Raw genomic sequence first — 10,559 nt, 5'->3', positions numbered from 1 at the left:
GGTCAATCCACTGCCTCCGATTGAGGAAGAGTGTATTCCTTTACCAGAGACATTTTATCAGGACCCCGTCCAGTTACCGTTTTCATTTTAGACGTCGCTGCTGTATTCGTTCTTTGCAGCATTTATTTATGTGTGTGACTTATGCGTGATACCCTGAGTTTGTACGACGAGTCAATTAATTGGCTTCTACTTATGTGTGTAGTTTTTGTTGTGGTTTATGCTCCTTTAAATTAACTGCTCTTCCCTCGCGAAATTCTGGAGTGAGATTTCTTTTCCCAAATTTGCTACACCTGCCACTTCACGGTGTGGATTAATTAATTTCACACAGCACCACGAGCAGACTCACAACCATAATCATTCGGACACATACACTATTTGCAAAACTTTGCAACGGTGTTACATCCAGCTAATCATCCCCTAACAATAGTAAGCACCCGGCATACTTCATCTACTCCTCATGATCACCACCACCGCGGAGAGCCAACACCCGAGCCGCAGCATCGCAATACTCGTCGAAGATCATCGCGCACAGGAGCACAGAGAGCCCCAGCAGCGTCACCAGCCCTCCGCATATCAGGATCACAAACCAGTCCGGCATCGCCTCCGCCATTAGAGCCTCGACCGAGCTTCTGTAAGCAGTAATGGAGAAAGAAGGAGGAGGAGAAGTGAGGCCAGGTGTGAGGAAGAAGAGAGAGGCACCCCGGCCGTTTTTATAGCTCGAGCTCGGTGTACGGTGGGCGAAGTCCACCAACGCCGCTCGTCGCCGATCGCCAGTGTTCGGAGTCGAATCCGCGAGCAGTGCCGACAGCGCGCTGGCCCGCGAGGTGAGTGCACGCTGCACCAGCAGCTAACACGCCGCGCACTACCACGGTACGGCCTAGATGCCCTACACACTAGGCGTCGCCGGTGGAGAAAGCGCGCGGGAGAGAGGAGGAAGATAGGTCCAGAGGGAGAAGAAGAGGAGACTGCCAGTGGACCCCGGGTCCACCTGTCGGCCAGAGAGAGCACTGTGCTCTCGGGTACGACCAGCGTATATCTAAATTTAGGAGTTGTCCTAAATTTATATCCAGCGTAGAAATCACCCGTTTTGTCCCGAACCGTAGACTTTTCCGCGCAGCCCCAGTTTTTCACACGGTGGTTTTTTACCACTTATTGCCCTCTCACTGTAGCTACATCTTTATTGCGTAAATATTCTCTTAACACCGCTTTCAGCAAATCTCGAGGACGAGATTTTTCTTAAGGGGGATAGTATTTGTGACACCCCAAAAATTTGGCCTTGTTTTATTAAATTAAAATTTTTGCCAGGACTTAAAACTTTGGATTTTTGAGCTCCACTTTGATTTTTTTTAAGTTATTTCCTTCCCTGTTATGATGAGTTTCTCCAAAAAGAAAACTTCTCAAAAATGTTGTTGGACTTATTTAAACTCTCAATAAAAACTTTCCTTTTATCAGTATAACTAATTAAATAATTAAGTTGCTTGATCTTTATTTTCTTGAAAATAGTTTTTTCCAAGGTTAAATGGCCATTTTTGAACTACAACCATTTGATGGATTCACTTAAAATTTCCACAAAAATTTGGAGATGTCATGTGATGTTTTTAAATCACTTTTCTGCAAAAATATATTTCATTCATAAAATATTTTGAGCCCTGCACTCAATTTTTCTTCTCTGGTCCAGAGTGCATTTTGCACTACAACCTATTTAAATATTTCTTTAAAACTTCTACCAAAATTAAGGGAGGTCAGTAGGAGCATATTATTTCACTTTGTGCAAAAACCTATTTATGTTCTTTTAAAAATTTGAGTGGATCAACCTCATTTCCATTCTGGTCCAATTTGAGGATTTGTACAACAACCACCATTTTAGTTGCTCCTATACCCTTAATTATTTCTCCTACTTGTAGTCCCCCATGTTAAACCCTTAAGTCCAGGAGCATGCACCTTTTGGATCATTTTTGGTTCATGAAATAATGCTATTTATTTCCTGTCCAGAAATGTAGTTTTGTAAAACTTGCACTAGCAAGTTTCCCCTTTTGTCCAACTAACCTCACCACTCTCTTTTGCATCTAAAGAGACCCCCATCTGGAGTTTTTGGCCACCCCAAGACCTGCCTAAGTGCATGTGGCATTTTGCCAAACACCTGGAGAGCATGACCAGTTCTGGCATGATTGTGGCATTGCTCTGTGAACTTGCACCTCTGATCAAACCAGCATGTCCACTAGACTCCCCGTTGCTCCTAACCTCGATCTGGTAAATCCCATCCTCACCTGCGACCTGTAGCATGCCTCGGCATTGTGTCGAACACCTGGTGTGCGTGCACTGGACGCGCCCAGAGCGCGCGTATTGCAGCCGCGCGCCCGAGCCGACACGTTGGCCCCACGGCTTTGGCCCGCTCTGAAGCACCTCGCCACGCACTCCCCTTCTCACCGCAACGCGCCAAGCAGCCCCTGCCGCGCCCGGCAGGCCAAGAGCTAGCCGCCGCCGCCGCCCGACAGCCCTGCGCCGTGCAGCGCCGCCCAAGCCACCCCGGCTCGCCACCTGGCCCCTGGAGCAGTGCCCTCTCGTCCACTAGCTCTTGCCGTCATCCCCAGCCGCGCCATGTTGCCCTGCAAGCTACAGCGAGGCGGTTCGCCGGAGAGCTTATCCGGCCGCCGCGGAACCGACCTCGACGGGCTATAAGAGGAGGCCCCGAGCCACCCCGGGCACGCAGGAAGCCTTGGAGTTTTCCCCTAGTCCTCCCATGGCAGCCAATCGACTCGGGGGAGGTCTTCATCCCCATCTCCGGCAACGGCAGCCGCCACCACTGCCCCGGCCAATTCGGCACCACCAGGGCCTCCCACTCTTCGTTCTCTCCACCAAGAACCCCCTCATCCTCCCGTAAACCTTCCCCCTACTCCATTTCGATCGAGAACCACCACCGCCCCGAAGCCACTTTGCGCCGAAACCTCCCTCCGCCGCGAAGCTCACCGCCGACAACTTCTTACACCGTTGTCGACCCCTCGACCACCGGGAGAAACGCCCCAGCCGTGCGGATCCATCCCCGCCCTCCAGAGGCCGCGAGGAGCCGCCGCTCGCCGGCGTTGGTCGCCGGAGTCCCGCCTCCGCTCGGGACAGAGGAAGAAGGAGGAGGGCGGACTGGTCAAACCTGACCAGTGGGCCAGGCGGGCCCACTGTCAGTGACCCTGCGCCTATCCACGTCGGTTAAGTGAAGACGTATTAACCCCAGTACGTCTCCCGTTTTCGAAGACGTATTCGGCCGAAACGTTTTCTTTTCTGTTTTATTTTAAAAACAGATTTTGACCAGAACTTTGACTAGCTATAACTTTTTAAATGTAAATCCAAATGAGTTGATTCTTTTTCCTACCTTCTTCAAATTTGGTCTAGTTTATTTTAAGATTTATTTGAAAATTTTTCAAACAACTTTTTGGTTCTGTTTTTGAAATATGTGTTAATTCAAATATATTTTAAAATAGGATTTTGGGAGAGATAAGAAGCTTTCAAAAGTTTGGAGAGCACCCTGCCTTTCCACACATTGAAGGCAAGCATTCTGAATCCCGGCATAATATTTTTGGTGTGATCGTTGATGCATTTATAACACCACTGCGTTTCGAAGGACTTGTTATTTCATGTGATATGATCATATGCATGGGTGCATGTTATTGATTTCCATGCTGTTGGAAACAAACACACTTGTGATGATAATCACCCTCATATGCCTTGAATGCATACCGGCAGAAAACCGGGAAAAACCTCTGCCTTGGGTAGGTATGAGTTTGTCGCCGGTCTCCGTCGGGACGGTTATGTCTGATATGGCATGGCAAGGTGATATGAGCGGTGACCCTGTTGGTTGGATTATAATTGTTATACTAATCATGCAGGGAATACTTGAACCTCCTGAGTCGGTCGTAGATCGAGTCTTGTTCCAGTAACCCCCATACTTGTTTCGTACTACCACTCGTCTCTATAGCAAGTAGAGTACGGTTCAGTAAGTTGTCAACCTCTTTCTAGCACACACCGTACAGAGAGGCCATGGTGGAAGATACTGGTTGTAACTGGTAGGCAGGCCACCTGGTCCGGGAGCATGGGTGTTTCCGGTTGGGACCGAGAGGGGAGGCCACCCCTTAGAGCGCGCGATATAAATTTGATCCCATGCTACGCGAGGTTGTAGCCTCCCCACTTAGAGTTTGCTTAACAAGTGTCATGGGTGATTCCAGACACGTGTGTGATAAGCTGGTGTGTGCAAGTTAGGTGTGTTTTCAACAAAAAGACCGTAGATGGAATTAGTCCTGATGGACTAAAGAAATCCGTTACTCGTGGGTAAAGAGTACACCCTCTGCAGAGAATAAACCTATTCGAATAGCCGTGTCCATGGTTAAGGATTATAGTCTGGGATGGGTCAGGTGTCGGTCTTAGTGTCGGTCTTCGGAGGTGAAACTGTTAACCAGAAAAATGGAATTACTACCCGTGACTTGTGATATCTGTGATGATTATTATTATTGTTGACTAACCCGTGATATTATTGTTATTACCGAATATCTCTGGGATGGTTCTACCTCCGGGATATTCATTATGATCATTTCTTTTAAAGCCCTTTATGTGGCGTTGCTCAGACGCCCGACTGTGGCATTTCTTTTAAAGCCCTTTATGTGGCGTCGCTCAGACGCCCGACTGTGGCATTTTCTTTTAAAGCCCTTTATGTGGCGTCGCTCAGACGCCCGACTGTGGCATTTTCTTTTAAAGCCCTTTATGTGGCGTCGCTCAGACGCCCGACTGTGGAATTTCTTTTAAAGCCCTTTATGTGGCGTCGCTCAGACGCCCGACTGTGGCATTTTCTTTTAAAGCCCTTTATGTGGCGTCGCTCAGACGCCCGACTGTGGCATTTCTTTTAAAGCCCTTTATGTGGCGTCGCTCAGACGCCCGACTGTGGCATTTTCTTTTAAAGCCCTTTATGTGGCGTCGCTCAGACGCCCGACTGTGGCATTTTCTTTTAAAGCCCTTTATGTGGCGTCGCTCAGACACCCTACTGTGGCATTACTTGATTATTTGTTTCATAAGTTTGTATACTACCATGTTATTGCAATTTTATAAATAACTTGCTTGCACGCATCAGAATTTCATTTATCTATTGTGACTGACGTCATGAGCATAAAATATTTTAGCACATCATTGTTATATTATACCTGTGTTCATAATGTTTGCGAGTACATTCAAAGTACTCACTGGCTTGTCCCTGGCTATTGTCTTGGCCAGATTTTCTTGCACGGAGAGGAGTGACGCGGTGACAGCCCCGGAACCTAAGCAATGGAGATAGCAGCCTCGCGAAGATAGGAGTTAACCTGGTCAGCTGTTCCTGTGGGAATTGGAGTCCCATAGACACTGATGATCCACAAACCGCTTCCGCCATCAACCACTAGAAACCATTTGTTGTACTCACAGGCCAGAATGGTCTTGTACTGCATATTTTGTATGTTGCTTGGAATTTCTGTATCAATTTGGAGCCTCAACAACTAACAGTAATCTTGGGGCTGATGAGCACGACGGTCTTTTCTGGAAATTTATTTCCCGGAAAGTCGGTCGCGACACTAGGGAATCGCCCTGCCTCCCAAGTATGACTTGGATGTCCTCCTTGAATTTGATGAACAATAAGAAAACCTTGTTTCCCTTTTATCAAGTCTTGACCTTTTGTCTATCTGCCATTCTAATTTGATTTCTTCTATCTTCCAGGGACGCAAAACCACTTGAGCACCGGGGAAATGGTCCAAATCTGCGGCAAAACCAGATCCCACGGCAAGCGCTGGACAGGGGGGTTGTAACAGACAAACCCATCATGACCAGCCCCCAGTCTAGCCCCCTATGGGAGAACATGCACTACAAAAAAAGACACATCCATGACATTTTGGCCCGAACAAATTTTTTTGTCATGCTTATGACACTTCTATGACGATAATTGTGACAAAAACACGTATCATCATAAATGTGGTGGGCTCCTACTTCTATCACAAAAAATTATGACAAAAATGGGCTTTTCATCCTGGGCAGGCCAGAGACGCACCAGCATGACATTCTTTGAGCTGTCCATGACGGAAAAATCGTGGTAGAAGCAAGGACGAGGAAAATTTCGGGGACTTCCCGGTTACGGTGGGTGGTCGGGGTCGAGCGATGCATGGAAGTTTGCGCATTTCTCTCATACACGTATGCTCTTATGTGTGAGGCGTTGGGCTCTATCTGAACCTGAGCGAGGCATTCACTTACTGAGCCCGTGCGATTACACTAGCTATGTTACTAAACCCGAGCGATTGATCCCTTGGTTGTTAACTAAACCCAAGCGATTCCTTCGCTACTGCTGCTAACTGAAGCTGATCAGACCTGCCTCTTGATGAATAGTGACTGTTGTTGAAGGTTGGATGAATAGTTCCCGGTGGGGGTTGGATGAATAGGACCCTGTGGTAGTAGGCCGTTGCTGCTGGATGAATAGGACCCCGATCGAGGAGACCGCCACACCTGAGCCAGTTGGGGGTGGATGAACAGGACCCCGTGGAGGGAGGGTGGAATAGTAGTCGGTGGAGGATGGATGAACAGTAGCTGGTGGAGGCTGGAGGAAGTCGATGGTGGATGAATAGTAGATAATAAAGTTCTTGGAGAAATCTGGTGGTACCAGTACGGGAGCAGATGTTAGGCGTCTTTTCAGTTCCTGAAAGCAGAACTCGCACTGTGGGGTCCACTCGAACTTTTTATCTTTCTTGAGGAGTTCAGTTAGAGGTTTAGCAACCTTAGAGAAATTCTCGACAAAGCGGCGACAATAGCTCGCTAAGCCAAGGAAACTCCGAACTTGCTTGACCGTTTTAGGTGGATTCCAATCAAGGACGGCTTGAACTCGCTCGGGATTAATAGCAATACCCTTACCAGAGATTACATGGCCTAGGTAGGTCACTTCTGGTAACCAAAATTCACATTTGGAGAATTTCGCATAAAGGTGATGCTCTCAAAGTTTCGTCAATACTAGCCTTAGATTCTCGGCATGTTCTTCCTCATTCTTGGAGTAGATGAGTATATCATCGAGGTATACCATGACGAATTTATCCAAATACTCCATGAAGATTCAGTTCATTAACCGAGAGAAGGTGGCTGGGGCATTGGTTAAACCGAAGGACATGACGGTGTACTCATATTGGCCATAACGAGTAACAAAGGCCGTTTTGGGAATGTCCCCGTTTTTTATTTTGATTTGATGGTAGCCCAACCTCAAATCCATTTTGGAGAAGACTGAGGATCCAGCGAGCTGATCATACAGATCGTTGATCCTTGGGAGCGGATACCTGTTCTTTATGGTAACCAAGTTTACGGGTCAATAATCTACAACCATCCGATCCATACCATCCTTCTTCTTGACGAAGAGGACGGGGCAAGCCCATGGAGAAGAACTAGGACGGATGAAACCCTTTTTCAAGGACTCATCAACTTGTTTCTTAAGTTCAGCTAGTTCTAGGGGTGCCATCTTATAGGGTGTTCTAGAGAGTGGAACGGTTCCTGGTACAAGGTCTATCACGAACTCGACATCGCTGTCTGGTGGAACACTTGACAATTCTTCTGGAAAGACATCCGGGAAGTCACAGACTACCAGAATATCTTCAAGGTCAAGAAGAGGGTTGGCATTTAGGGTCTAGAGCTGACGCCTGGCCACTCGGGTTAAGACATTGACTGTCTTGCCCGATGGGTGAGTAAGTTGAACAGTTCTAGTGGCACAATCAATCTTAGCATAATGGGCTGACATCCAGTCCATACCTAAGATGATATGTATGTCCAAGGACTTGAGAGCTATTAAGGATGCAAGGAAGACAAGCCTATCGACAAGAATTTCATTCCCATGGCTTACTCTAGAAGTTTGCCATTTGGAACCCGGAGTTTGAATTACCATGGAAGTGGGCATGTCACAAATGTGGTGTTATGCAACCGAGCATAGCTCTCAGATATGAATGAATGAGATGCTCCAGTATCGAAAAGAACAGATGCTGGATGGCAGTTAACGAGAAGCGTACCAAGGACGATGTTGGGATCATCATGAGCCTCCTCTACTGAGACATAGTTAACATGACCACGTGCAGTGGTGGCTGGCTTGGCATAATACACATTTCCCGCTGGCTTACCACGGCCAACGGACTTTCCAGAATGGTTGGGGTTGTTGTTGTGGGGACACTCTCGACTGTAGTGACCCGGCTCTCCGCACTTGAAGCATGTCACTGTGTTGGTGCGCGGAGCAGCATTGGCGGCCGGTCCACCATAAGCCTTAGGCGGTGTATACTGATGGGTTGGGTGAGGCGCCTCATAGGATGGCCTCAGAGTGAACCTGGGTGGTAGAGCTGTGTTTGGAATCCACACCCAGTGCTTCTGAGAACCAGGCCGGATGAAGAACCGAAATCACGGGAATGATTACGTGTAGCTTCAAAGTCAGTCTGACCAGTATCAGCACTGATGGCTTTGTTCACAAGCTTCTGGAAGGAGGTGCACTCGTGCAAACGGAGATCACAACGAAGCTCGGGGCTAAGTCCCTTCCGGAACCTCGCCTGCTTCTTGGTGTCAGTGGACACTTCCTCAGGTGCATAACGTGCCAAGTTTCCAAACTCACGGCTGTAGGCATCCACGATCAGTCTGCCTTGGGTGAAGTTGCAGAATTCCTCTCTCTTGCGATCCATAAGACCCTCCGGAATGTGGTGTTCACGGAAATCAGCGCTAAATTCTTCCCAAGTGGTAACCTGGCCGGCTGGGCGCATAGCCCCATAGTTTTCCCACCAAAAGCTAGCAGGACCCTCAAGGCGATAATCAGCATAAGTGACTTTGTCAGCTTTGGCTACACGTGCAGCAGTAGCTTATGGGTAATGCTGCGAAGCCAATCATTCGCATCGAGAGGCTCGACGGAATGATGGAAAGTTGGTGGGGTCAGCTTGATGAAATCATTGAGAGACACCAAGTCGTTCCTCTAGGAACGTGTAGTATTCTGCTCGATGCGTTCTAACAACCGGTTGGTCTCGCGTTTATTCCTTTCTACCTCCAACATGACTTCAACCAAGGAAGGTGGATGGGGCAGATTCCCATCCCTAGCTCCACTGGCTTCACCCTGCTCCTGAACAGCAGGGGTGCCTCGGGTGTTCACCATCCTAGGAAACAAAACAACGGTTTAGACAAGGATGGCAAAACCGTGGCATAAGAATGCATAATGTAATGGATGACACAGAATGCAGAGATGTTCATCCATATGACGTGGTAATGCAGAAACATCCATATATATACCATCGGTCATACACACCATTCATAGTTTAGTACAAGCCCAGGCTGAAGTACAACTACGGTGAAGAACATTACATCTCATCAGAGGCATTCCAAGCTCCTATACATTATTTTTCCACGCCTCCGGAATTCAGTACACACTAAGTCATATTCCACCAGACGCGCATGACTATGGAAATACAACTGTTACAATACTAGTGAAGCTACTACCAACTCAGATGTCTCCGTAGTAATCTTCATAGAGATTACCACCAAATCCTAGGAGCTGAACATGATCATCTGGTAATAGTCAGTTCTGTGGAGCTTGCGGTCCATAAGGACTCGGATGTGGCCTCAGTCCAACAAACGGTGGCATACGGGGTCCATGGGGAGGAGTGATGCCTCCTACATCACGCCAGTCCATACGATCTGGCAGACCAGACCGCACGGGGTACAAATCCCTCATGTCCATATACCCAGCCTGCACGGCAGGTGCAAACCGTGTCAGAGTGGCCCAGTGATCAGATCGACTGTTGAAAAGCTCCATTAGCAAAGCACGATTCTCGCGGTCCTTATCCTCAAGCGACTCTGTGGTGGTGTGGGGTAGCGAATCCTCATGGTAGGAGTCAGCATAGAGAGCCTGGTAGCAACCTTCTGCACTAGGAAGTGATGCTGGCTTGTAGCGGAACTCAGTGTTCCTAAGATTCTATGGATTAGTAACACGTGAACCTGATAGAAGATTAAATCCTAGTCCTTAACCCACGTAGAAAGAGAAGAGAATGACTCAGATCAGAGGGAATAAGGTAAAGGAGTAAAAGAGCCTTATGTTCCCTCCCACAATCAATTCCCCTACATATAACTAAAGCATTTCTAGACTCGACATCGACCGGTTTGGCTTAACGAACCTACAGGCAGTCCAGCTTTGATGCCAATGCTGTCAGGATCCCGATTCCAAGTCACACTGATCTAGCCTGTAACACGTCATATCACTTTGCGGCCTCACGCACGGTATTCCCACGGGTGTCGCCTTACCATGGCCCGGGACCGTTTGCGCCTTTTGGCTCACGTATATGATAGTGTCACTAGCATCCATATGACAGAGAACCCGGGCCGACATGACTAGTCGTGAACCCAAAGTGGCACTAACTTACGAGGACAGGCATACATGAATCAACATCAAACATGTCGGTCAACAGCGTATGAATCCGGGCTGTAGCAACTTGGCTAACAAGACTCTGGGAACCCGGGTTGTAGCAGGCTAAAAGGACTCTGGATGTCTCTGTGTGACATTTCCCTGA

Source organism: Triticum dicoccoides, chromosome 6A, assembly GCF_002162155.2.
Source record: "Triticum dicoccoides isolate Atlit2015 ecotype Zavitan chromosome 6A, WEW_v2.0, whole genome shotgun sequence".
Taxonomy (NCBI): Eukaryota; Viridiplantae; Streptophyta; class Magnoliopsida; order Poales; family Poaceae; genus Triticum; species Triticum dicoccoides.
This window is presented reverse-complemented; position numbering follows the sequence as displayed.